Raw genomic sequence first — 10,951 nt, 5'->3', positions numbered from 1 at the left:
GGAGGGAACTCTCCCTGTATGGTCTTATCCAAACGGATTTTATGTCAGTGAACATGCCCCCTCTCTCGCCCTCTGGGATGTGTGCTCTTCGAGAGTCTGGAGAAATGTTTTTTGTTCAACACACTCACCCTGCACAGCACCTGACACGGTGCCTTGCTCGTAGCCCTTGGCGGTGCCAGGTTGCTGGGGAAAAGGACCCGACGGTCTCGGAAGGACTCTTTTCAATACGGCATCTAGACACACAAGAACATGGATGGGGATGACAGCTGGGGGCCGGAGGGGCCCTCGCCTTGGTGACCTCTGGGTAGGACTTCCTTGTTCTAGAAGGAATTGCCTTTATTGTACCCAATAGTCAGAAACTAAAGGGTCATCCCTGTGGGACTCCTGAGGCGCGCGAGCAGCGCAAGGTCAACAGCGAACTGGGTGTCAGGCCAAGAGCAGCACCTACATGTGGCTCAGTTGTTTGCAGACTTAAGGGTGGCGGGGAAGCACCCCTCCTGCAGGCCCAGGGGCCTCCGCGTGGGGCAGGTCACATAGAATCCCGGGCATTTGCCTGTGAATGAGTTTCTAAGTGGATTTTGACGCAGATCAAAGCTGAAACGCATCCCGAGAGGCTCAAGGGCCGCCGTCCCGCTGGGGGCCTCTGCCCGGGGCCAGGGCGGCCTCCCCAGGCCTCCCTCCACCGCAGACAAGCCCGCGGGCTCCCCGGGCCAAAGGCCACCTACCCGTCGCCACGCAGGCCGTCCGGGAGAGAAGGGGCTGAACCAGGCTCGCCCTTCGAGTTCTCCCGTGTGGGTGTTTGTCCTCTGTGTCCACTGCTAACAGGAAGCCGCAGCCTCCGAGTCCAGTCATCGCCCCGACCTAGTGTGGAGACCTGGTTCCCGGAGCCCAGAACCGGGACTCGCGGCCGCGGCCTCGGGGCCAGCCCCTCCGGCCCCTCGCGGCGAGGGAGCCTCGGTCACCAGCGCCCCCCAAGCTCGCGGCCCCCCAGGCCCGCTCCGGCTTTGGGCTGCCCCGGAGCTTCGTGGCCGCCGAAGACCGACGCAAAGGAACGCAGTGGGACGGCCCTGGCCCAGCCTGGGGAGACGCTCGGCACTAAGTGACCCGGGCATCGTCTCCACGGGAGGAAACGGCGGCCAAGCTCTGCTGCGATGCTCTGCAGCGGAAACCGGGTTCTCGGAAAGCCAGGGCGCGTCCCCGGGGAGCCGCAGCCAGACCCCCAGGCCTTCCGCAGCGGGGGGGGGGAGATTCCTCGAATCAACAGTAGCAGGGTCCGAGGGGAGGGCAGCCGGGAGGGGAGTAGTTTTGCTGATAGTTATCTATTTGTTTTCCCTGTAGAACAAACTGTGTTTTGTGTCTCTTTCAGCGGCTTTATCCCTTTCCTCAAAGTATAAACTAACACAGCTGTGCTGCAGGCAGTGTAGACGTGGGGGTGCCCGGCGTTCAGCGCATCCGCAGCCATTCCAGGAAGCTCCTTTGGGACCATCCAGCCTGGTGTCACCTGCCAGTTAAACAAGCCAAGAGGCATGTGCGGCAAAGGAGCTGGTGTGTGATGGCCAACTGCACTCATTAACCACCGTGAAGTAGACCCCTGTCCAGGATACTAAAATTATGGTACCAATAAAACAGTGCATTCGAGGATGCAGGGCGGGCCATGCAAATCCGCCTCCAGACCCGTGTCCCCTGTGCCCTCTGAACCGGTTAACATATTTGAGTGGCCCATACCAGACAGGAAATAGCTATGGTTTCCTGTTTGGCTCAGAGTACGCCTCCTTCTAAAAACGCTAGTGCCGACGACTCCTACTTCCTCGTATTTCTGGGCACCTGCCTTGATCCTTTTATTAAAGTGCTTTTATGTCTAACTAAACATTCTCCTTTGTTTACTGTTCCCTTTCTTTTATTGCAACCGGTCTGCACGCAAATCTACCATCGATCGCCACCTGCCAGGTGATGGCAGTGTGCAACCTCTAAACGGATGCTTTACCAAATCCAAGGGCTAAGTGGCAGTGAGGGCTGCTAGACACCATGGAAGAAAAGAGCCAGCGGCTGTGCTGTGATGTTGCTGGGATTGGAGGCAAACATACATTTCCCACAAAGCACTATGTTTTTGCTGCCTCCTCCCCCTTTACTCTTCCTTTACGGAAATTTATCTCCAATCAAACTTCCTTTTACAGACACCCTAGGCGGGAGCCATTCCCAGCTGCCTATGATGCCTAATTGCCCCAGGCACCTTGTATGCAGGTGGGAGAACTCTCCCCCCCCCCATTCATGGCCACCTCTTTCATTGGAGACATGGATCTACTTCTCTGTAGTTGGCTCATGGTCACATTCCTACGTCCTGGATTTCTCTCCTATCTCCTCCCACCTTACAGCTGCCTGTCATCTATCAACCCCACCTCTGAGGAGTACTTCAAGCACAGACAACAGATCAAATTCAATGCAATATTGCCACCTCTTTGTTCTTTAAAAATTTGTTGGAGGGGTGCCTGGGAGGTTCAGTAGGTTGGATGTCTGACCAGCTCAGGTCAAGATCTCACGATTTGTGAGTTCTGGCCCCGCGTCAGGCTCTGACGTGGAAAAAAGCCAATCCCAAAGGGTTGCATCCTGTGTGATTCTGAACGGAGAAAAGATGTAACATTGTGAAATGAGAAAGATACAGAAATGGAGAACAGATTCGTGGCTGCCAATGGCTGAGAGGGCGGCGAGGGACCAGAGACAAGTGGATGTGGCTAAAACAAGCAACATGGAGGGTTCTGGTGGGGATGGAAATAGCCTGTATCTTGGCCACATCGATGTCAATGATCTGGGTTGGTATTATTGAACTGTAGTTCAATATAGATGTTGCCATAATTTGCTGTATAAACAAGTTGTATAAACAGTGTTTCTTTCTGGACTCTTCTGTTCTGTTGGTCTCCATGTCTTTCTTTATGCCAAAACCATGCTGTTCTGATTATTGCAATTTGGTGGTATGTTCTGAAATCAAGAACTGTGAGGCTTCCCACCTGGTTCATCTTTTTCAAGATTATTTGGCTATTCAAGATCTTTGAGATTCTTTATAAATTGTAGGATATTTGTGTTTATCTCAACTTTGCTGAATCCGTTTGTTACCTCTAACAGATATTTTTGGTAAACTTTAGAGTTCTCCATATATGAGACCGTGTCATTGATGAACAGAGATGATCTTGCTTTTTAATTTTCAATTTGGATGCTTTCCATTTCTTTTTATTGACCAATTTCTGTGGCTAGGACTTCCAGTGCTGTCTTGAATAGAAGTGGTGAGAGGGAGTATCCTCGACTTCTTCCCGATCTTAGAGGAAAAGCTTTCAAGCTTTCACCACTGAGTAAGATGTTAGCTGTGATCCTTTCATATATGGCTTTTTCTTTTTTAATGTTGAGGTGGTTTCTATTCCTAGTTCTTGAGTGGTTTCTTTCTTTCTTTCTTTCTTTCTTTCTTTCTTTCTTTCTTTCTTTCTTTCTTTCTTTTTTTTGATGAAAGAATGTTGAGATTTTTCCAGTGCTTTTTCCCCATCAATTGAGATGATCCTATAGTTCTTTTTTAAATGTTTATTTATTTTTGAAAGAGAGAGAGACACACACACACAGCATGAGCAGGGGAGGGACAGAGAGAGAGGGAGACAGAATCTGATTACGTGTGCCTGTATAATTCCCTGTCCTCGAGATCCTATGAGCTCTTCCTCCACCTGGTGTCTATCGTTGGTACTGCAGTTTCCCTGGTTCAGCGCGGGCCATCTTTATTCTCGGAGGACCCCACCTGGCATCTGCGTGGTACCTGTGTTCCCCTCAGCACAGCAAGTCAGTGAGGTGGAAACCAGTGCCTGCGTCAGGGCCCAAATATTCCAAACATTGATGCACATTCCATCCTATCTTCCTCCTGAGAGAAGGCCAGGTGTTTAGAGCTTTCTCCCAATTGTGCTTCATGATTCTGGGAAGTAGTAGAGACCAGGGTGGGCAGAGGAATGGACTTTCTCACCTGCTTGTTTGCTTTGTGCTCCCCTGGAGCACTTTAGCCGCTCGTCTGGTGTCCGAAGCTCTCACAAAGATCGTTTAGTCCCTAGACTGTTTGTAAGCTACTATCTTTACAGGAGAATGAAGGCCTGGGACTTCCCGCTCTGCTATCATGATGGTCTCAACCTAAATTCCGATACGTTTATTTTTTTCTTTTTTAAATTGCACTTCATATATTTCATTTTCTACACTTAGGAAAGCAATATATCTTATTTGTATTATTCTGAATATATCTCCAACTTAGATGCAATTTTTCCCAATAACTTCAAAAGCTTATAAATATCTATAGTTTCACCATGAATGAAAGGATTACTTCATTATGCTCATACCTCTTTCTTCTATCTCCTGGTACTCACCAGGTTACTATTTTGCTATTTTTCTAAATTTTATTTTATTTACTATTTATTTTTTATTTTGAAGTGACTTCGCCATTTAGAAGTCATCTATAAACTAGTTTGATTATAAATACCTCTCAATTAAAAGATCACATTCATTAATTTATAAAATATATATATTAATGCTTCTTATACGTACAATAACTAGAAAAACCATTCACAAAATAGTAGAAATAAAAATCAGGTTATAGCTATGGATTAAGTGTGTTTCTTTCTACATTCAATGGTTTCTTTCCTGCCAACCTGGGATGCAGAGGGTCCATTTTGGAAAGTTCAGTAAATTTTCCCAGGTTATTTGTGGATCACTTTCTTAATTACATGAATCATATTGCATTGCTTCTTTGAAAATGTATTCATCAGTTTCTTGAAATATTTGTGGTTTCTTTTAATGTTTATTTATTTTTGAGAGAGAGCACGCACAAGTGGAGAAGGGGCAGAGACAGAGGGAGATGCAGAATCCGAAGCAGGCTCCAGACTCTCAGCTGTCAGCACAGCTCACGTGGGTCTTGAACCCACAAACGATGAGATCATGACCTGAGCCGAAGTGGGACACTTAACCCAATGAGCCACCCAGGCGCCCCTTTTAAGGGTGTTTTCAATGATGGTTTCAACTGCAAATTCCCACACCTTTAGTCTGCATGACTGAAAATGTTTTATTCTACCTCCAAATTTAGCTGGTAGCTTAACTAGATATAAATTATGTGTTCATGTTTTCATTTAGAAAGAAATTGACTCCATTTGCATTTTTGCATGTCATATTGCTGCTAAGAATTTTGATGTCAACCTGAATTTTTCTTTTTTTCCTTTTTTTTAATGTCAGGAAGCTTTCTGAATTCTTTTCATAGCTGTACTTTTAAAATTTCCTGTGCTATATAGTATTTTTTTAAGTCATTGTGTGTTTTTAACAGGATGTTTTATAAAAAGAGAAAAGATAAGCCACTGGAGGTACAAAATACTAATTTTCTGGTAGAAAAGTGAGTAAAGAATATGAACAGACAATTCTCAGAAGAATAAAAGCAAACATCTAAAGCAGTTGAAACTTTATTTTGACTCCCCTGTAATTAAAAAGATAAACTTTTTCCATCCTAATGGCAAGAATCTTTAAAATGGAAAAGTTCTATTGGCTCGGAATGTGGTGCAGCTTTTGCTCTGTGCTTTGTTTTCGTGTGAGGATAAGCTGATGAGGTTGTATTAGAAGATTACTTGGCAGTATAAAGTGAAAGTAATCCATATAACCTTTGAACAAGCAATTATAGTTTTATACCCATCTTATAAAAATCAAATTACACTAGCAATGTAAATGCATATTCCCCTCCCCCCAGCTCAAATGGATTATAGATCTAAAACTATAAAAGTCACAGATGGGGCGCCTGGGTGGCTGAGTCAGTTAAGCGTCCAACTTTGGCTCAGGTCATAATCTCATGGTTCATGAGTTCGAGCCCTGCTCTGACAGCTCTGAGCTGTCAGCGCCTGCAGCCTGTTTCAGATTCTAGGTCTCCCTCTCTCTCTGCCCTTCCCTCACTCATTGTCTCTCTCTCTCTCTCAAAAATAAATAAAACAGTAAAAAATAAAATAAAAATATAAAACTTAAAGAAAACATAGAAGAATAAATCTTTGTGACCTTTGTTTAGGCAAAGCTTCTCAGAAAGAACACCAAAAGCACAAGTAATGATAGGAAAAATAAATTGGACTTCATAAAAAGTATATGTTAAAAAAAGGAATACTGTGAAGGATGAACCTTAAAAACATGCTAAGTGAACGAATTCAGACCAAAAAAAAAAAAAAAAGCCACATAATGTATAATCCCATTTATATGAAATGTCCAGAATAGGAAAACTGATAGAAATAGAAAGTGGACCGATGTTTGCCTAGGTTTAAAGGGCTTGGGAGAATGAGGAGTGACCCCTAATAGATTACAAGGTCTATTTTTGGCTTGATGAAAATGCTCTAAGACTGACTGTGGTGATACTGAAAATCATTGAGCTGAACACTTTAAATGGCAAAATTATGTTATGTGAACTATATATCAATAAAACATGTAAGAATTTCTTTCATTCTGCTAATATTTTTTTCCATGTATCAGGGAGCTCTGGCATTAGGTGCACATGTATTTACACTTGTTAGATCTTTCTAGTGACCTGAGTGTTTTATCATTATAATGTTCTTCTTTGTCTCTTGTGACAATCTTTGACTTAAGGTCTATTTGGTCTGATGGAAATCTGGCCATCCCTGCTCTTGTTTGGTTTTTGTTTGCAAAGGTTATCTTTTTGCATTCTTTCCCTTTCAGCCCATATGTGTCCTTGGACCTAAGGAGAGGCTGCTGTACACAGTGTGTACTAGGATCTTTTCTCCTTTTGTAAAATCCATCCCCCTAGGTTGATGAGTGGATTAAAAAAGACATAAACTTTCCTTTTGATTAGGAAATTTAATCCATTTACATTTAAAGTAACTAATGAGAGACAAGGCTTACCATTGCTGGTTTCCTAAGGTTCCTCACTATTTTGTCCCTGTTTTCCTTTCTTCCTAGCTTCCTTTGTGTTTCACTAATTTTTAATGGTGTCATGCTTTGATCCCCCTCTCATTTCCTTTGTGTACCTTCTGTAGCTATTTTCTTCATGGTTATGATGGAGATTACATCAAACATCTTAAAGTCCTAGCAATCTATTTTATTTTATTTTCTTTCACTTATTTTTCCATCTCTATAATTTTATCATGTTGAGAATAGTGTACAAATTGTATCATACAATATTTGATATTATGAATTTGGCTTTTTTTACTCAACATAATGCCCTTGAGACCCATTTTTGGTGTTAGGTATATCAGTAGTTCATTACTTTTTATTGCAGAGTAACATTCTATTGTATTGATTTATCACATTTTGCCTCTACATACATCAATTGAAGAGCATTTGGGTTATTTCCGGTTTTTGACTATAACAAATAAAGCTGCTATGAACATTCATATACAGATTTTTGTATTTATGTGAGTTTGCACTCTTCAACATAAATGCTCAGGAATGTTATTGCTAGACCATATGGTAAATATGTGTTTAGATTTTTAGGAAACTAGTAAATTACATTGCAGAGTGGTTGTACCATTTTCTACTCCCACTAACAATGTATGAGAGATCCAGTTTCTCTGCATAATCACCAACAAAAGGGAAAGAAAACTACTGGATCATGAGCGGAGACTTAGAGAACTAAGTGATTCCATGAAATGAAACAATATCTGTAACATAGGAGTCCCGGAAGAAGGAGAATGAGAGAAAGGGGCAGAAGGTGTATTTGAACAAATTATGGCTGAGAACTTCCCTAATCTGGGGAAGGAAACAGGCCTCTATTTTAAACTGATGACAATTTCAGTCATAAACAAAAATTCTACTCCTTTTCATATCTTCATCTTTCCACTTTAAGTTGTTAGTGACACAAATTACATCAGTTTGTATTGTGGATCTGACACAGATTTCCAGATATTTTTTGTGCCTTTCTCTTTCACATTCCATTCCAGAACTAAGAGTGACCTGTAAATCAACACAACAATTCTACAGGATTCTGTATTTGTCCAAATACTTACCTTCACCAGAAAGCTTTGAATATTAAAACTGTCTAATATCCTTCAATTTTACCTCAAGAGGGAATCTTCAGCATTTCTTGTAAGCAGATTTAACTGTGAACTACTTCAATGCTTGTTTATCTGGAAATATCTTAATTTCACCTTCATTTTTGAAGGATAATTCTGTCAGGTATTGTCTTCAGTTTGGGCAGCTTTTCTTTCTGCACTTTGACTATATTAGCCCACCCTGGTCTTCACTTTTTCTATATTAGCCCATGCCTGGTCTGCTGAACAATCCTCTGATATTTTTATAGGAGCTCAGCTGTATGTGATGAGTCGTGAAGCTCCAAGCCCTCCTTCTCCCCAGCTGGGGCTCTCTCCACCCGCTCTCAGCGACAAGATGCCTAGGTGCCTGGAAGCCACACTCCTGTGCTCAGGGAGGGCAGAGGGATTGTGGCCCAGGGCGAGACTTGGATCTTCTGACTTTATGCAATACTGGTTCTGCCTCTTTCCATCCAGTCACGACCCTGTCCTCTGGCACATCACAGATAATTCTAGAACCCTTGCTATCTTCAGAGTGTTTGCCTTCCCTTTCATTGGTCATGCGTTCTCACAATGGGCTCCCATAGTGGAGGGACTTGGTCATTGGAGAGAACATTTGGGGGTACGTGGAACCTTTGTGATGGGTCTTGGATCTTATCCCAACTGGAATTTTTCACATCCGAGGGAAACTTTGGTCTGAGGAAAATTACACTTACTGCTATTAGTGTTTCAACTAATACTGAATTTGTTAAATTTTGGGTAAAGAACGTTTTAATGTCCAAATTAACATTGCCCTTCAACTAACAGTTCATTTTACAATCTAGTAAAACATAAACAAAAACAAACAAAAAACACTATTAAAACTTTCACTTTACTGCGACTTAAACAAACCTAAACCCACAAAGTTAACACATCTGATTCTCTAATACCTTCAATCACGTACCTAGACTTACACTTCTAACAATTATCTTCTTCAATTTTTTCCCTTTTTTTCTGAAAGCACTTACAAACATCTTATCCTAACCTCTTTCTTTTTTAATTAAATGTTTTTATTTATTTTTGAGAGGGTGAGAGAGAGAGAGAGAGAGAGAGAGAACACGTGCATGCACAGGAGTGAGAGGGGGCAGACAGAGAAGAGGGCGGAGGATCTGAAGCAAGCTCTGAGCTGTCAGCACAGAGCCTGAAGTGGGGCTCAAATTCACAAACCATGAGATCATGAGCTGAGCTGAAGCTGGACACTTAACCAATTGAGCCACCCAGGTGTCTCCATAACCCCTTTCTTAATGCTGTTTCTTAAGCTGATGCCACTCCTCACTGTGGCAGTGTCTGGCTGGCTTGTCTCCAAAATCCACTTCCTGTTCTCTCATTACAGGACACCCACATTCCTTCATTCTCTTGCAGCCAGGCATCAGGTGTGGCCACGTGAGCCCCTCCCACCCCGGGTGCCAGTGAAATGGATGAGTCTACATCCAGCTCCCCTTTCCTTGGCTGCAAGGGAATGCCACACAGAAGGTGGCAAATCAGTGTCAGCCTGACTCCTTTCGTGATTGTGGGGACAGAGCTGCCTTGTCCACCTGACACCCACTACTGTGACTGATATGTGAGAAAGAAAGACACTTTCTGTAGTTTATTTGAACCCACCGATGCCTGGGGGGTTATCTCTCCCTGCAACAGAGTCTGCTCTAGCTAACAGGCACATGCAGAACAGAGTTCGACTAGATTTGCACTGACAGGTTTAGGCATTCACCAAGACTTTAATGCAGTGTACACATGGCTTGGGTTGACCAGTAGGCAGTATTTCTACAAATGAGAAATCCCATACACCTGCTCTTTAGGGTAGCTGGTAATTGTTATGTTTTATAATCTCATTACAAGCTGGTGATTTTCATGACATTAGTATTTTCTCTGTATTGCTTCAATGGTTTGACCTTGGAGAAGGAGTAAGTAGGTCCTTTGCCCATGCCAGCGTTATATCAGATGTCTTTCAAGCCACTCTTAATCTTGGCAATAAAAAGAGGTCTAGTCTCAACTTTTCTGCATATTGAAATGGCAAAAGTCCTTTCCAGAAAGCTATAGTTTTTCTTTTTTTAGTGGAAACAAACATCAGATTACTTTACTCGCATGCAGGTAGTGACTGGCATCCCTCCTCAGTCATTATAGAGGGAAAGCTAGAAATGGCATATTTTTAAAAGGACAGGAGTTCACACTCATGTTTCCATTTGAACACCACACTTTCTAAGTTTTAATTGTCCTGTCCTCCCACAAAATATTTTGAACGTATTCATCCCCTTTTCTGAGCCTCTTTTACAGATGACATCCTCCTAGTAAATTTAAATATAACACATTTATGTGCTGCCATAAGAAAATGGGCATTTAAATTATAGTAAGCATCTAAAACTTCTAAAACCTAATTGGAGGCCCAATTCTTGGTTCTTGGATCAAAGGTGTGATTACTCCCCCGTTACTCTCTCAGCCTTGATATATTTCTCCACCTCTTGTTCTATAATCATTTCTTGATAAGTACAACCAGAGGCTCGATTAGGTTTCCCCCAAAATTTTCAGCAAAAGTCTCCAAATTCTCCTCGTTAAACAGGGACAAAGTCATCATGACCCATTTGTGAGGACTTCTCTGGGAATACGCACAAGACTAAAACTATGAAGTATGTTTCTAGAGATTTCAGAAACTCATTAGAAACTGAAGGGTTGCCATTCTTAAAATCACTTTTAAAATAGGAAGTCTTCTTTCTGGATTACTGAAAGGAGGCTGTAGGAAGCGACTGGCCGTCTACCAAGAGTGTACGGTAGAGGTTCTCTTTTCTGATTTGCATGTTACCAGCCCAGAACGATGGGGTCTCGGAGGGAGCACGACACATCACAAAAACCAGAAAGAACACAGTGTCCTGAAGTTGGTGCTCTTGGGGGACTTCACCAGGGAC

General features: G+C 42.8%; 1 long non-coding RNA gene across 2 annotated transcripts in view; it reads right to left on the bottom strand.

Moving 5' to 3' along the window:
- The window catches only part of LOC144227649 (uncharacterized), a 43,482-nt gene that overhangs the window by 15,284 nt on the left and 17,247 nt on the right, over nt 1-10,951 (bottom strand). For both annotated transcript variants that reach the window (XR_013333997.1, XR_013333996.1), the window contains exon 3: nt 129-233. This is a non-coding gene — a long non-coding RNA (uncharacterized LOC144227649). The remainder of the gene's footprint in view (nt 1-128; nt 234-10,951) is intronic.

The sequence above is a fragment of the Crocuta crocuta genome, unplaced genomic scaffold, assembly GCF_008692635.1.
Source record: "Crocuta crocuta isolate KB4526 unplaced genomic scaffold, BGI_CrCroc_1.0 scaffold41, whole genome shotgun sequence".
Classification (NCBI taxonomy): Eukaryota; Metazoa; Chordata; class Mammalia; order Carnivora; family Hyaenidae; genus Crocuta; species Crocuta crocuta.
This window is presented reverse-complemented; position numbering and strand designations above follow the sequence as displayed.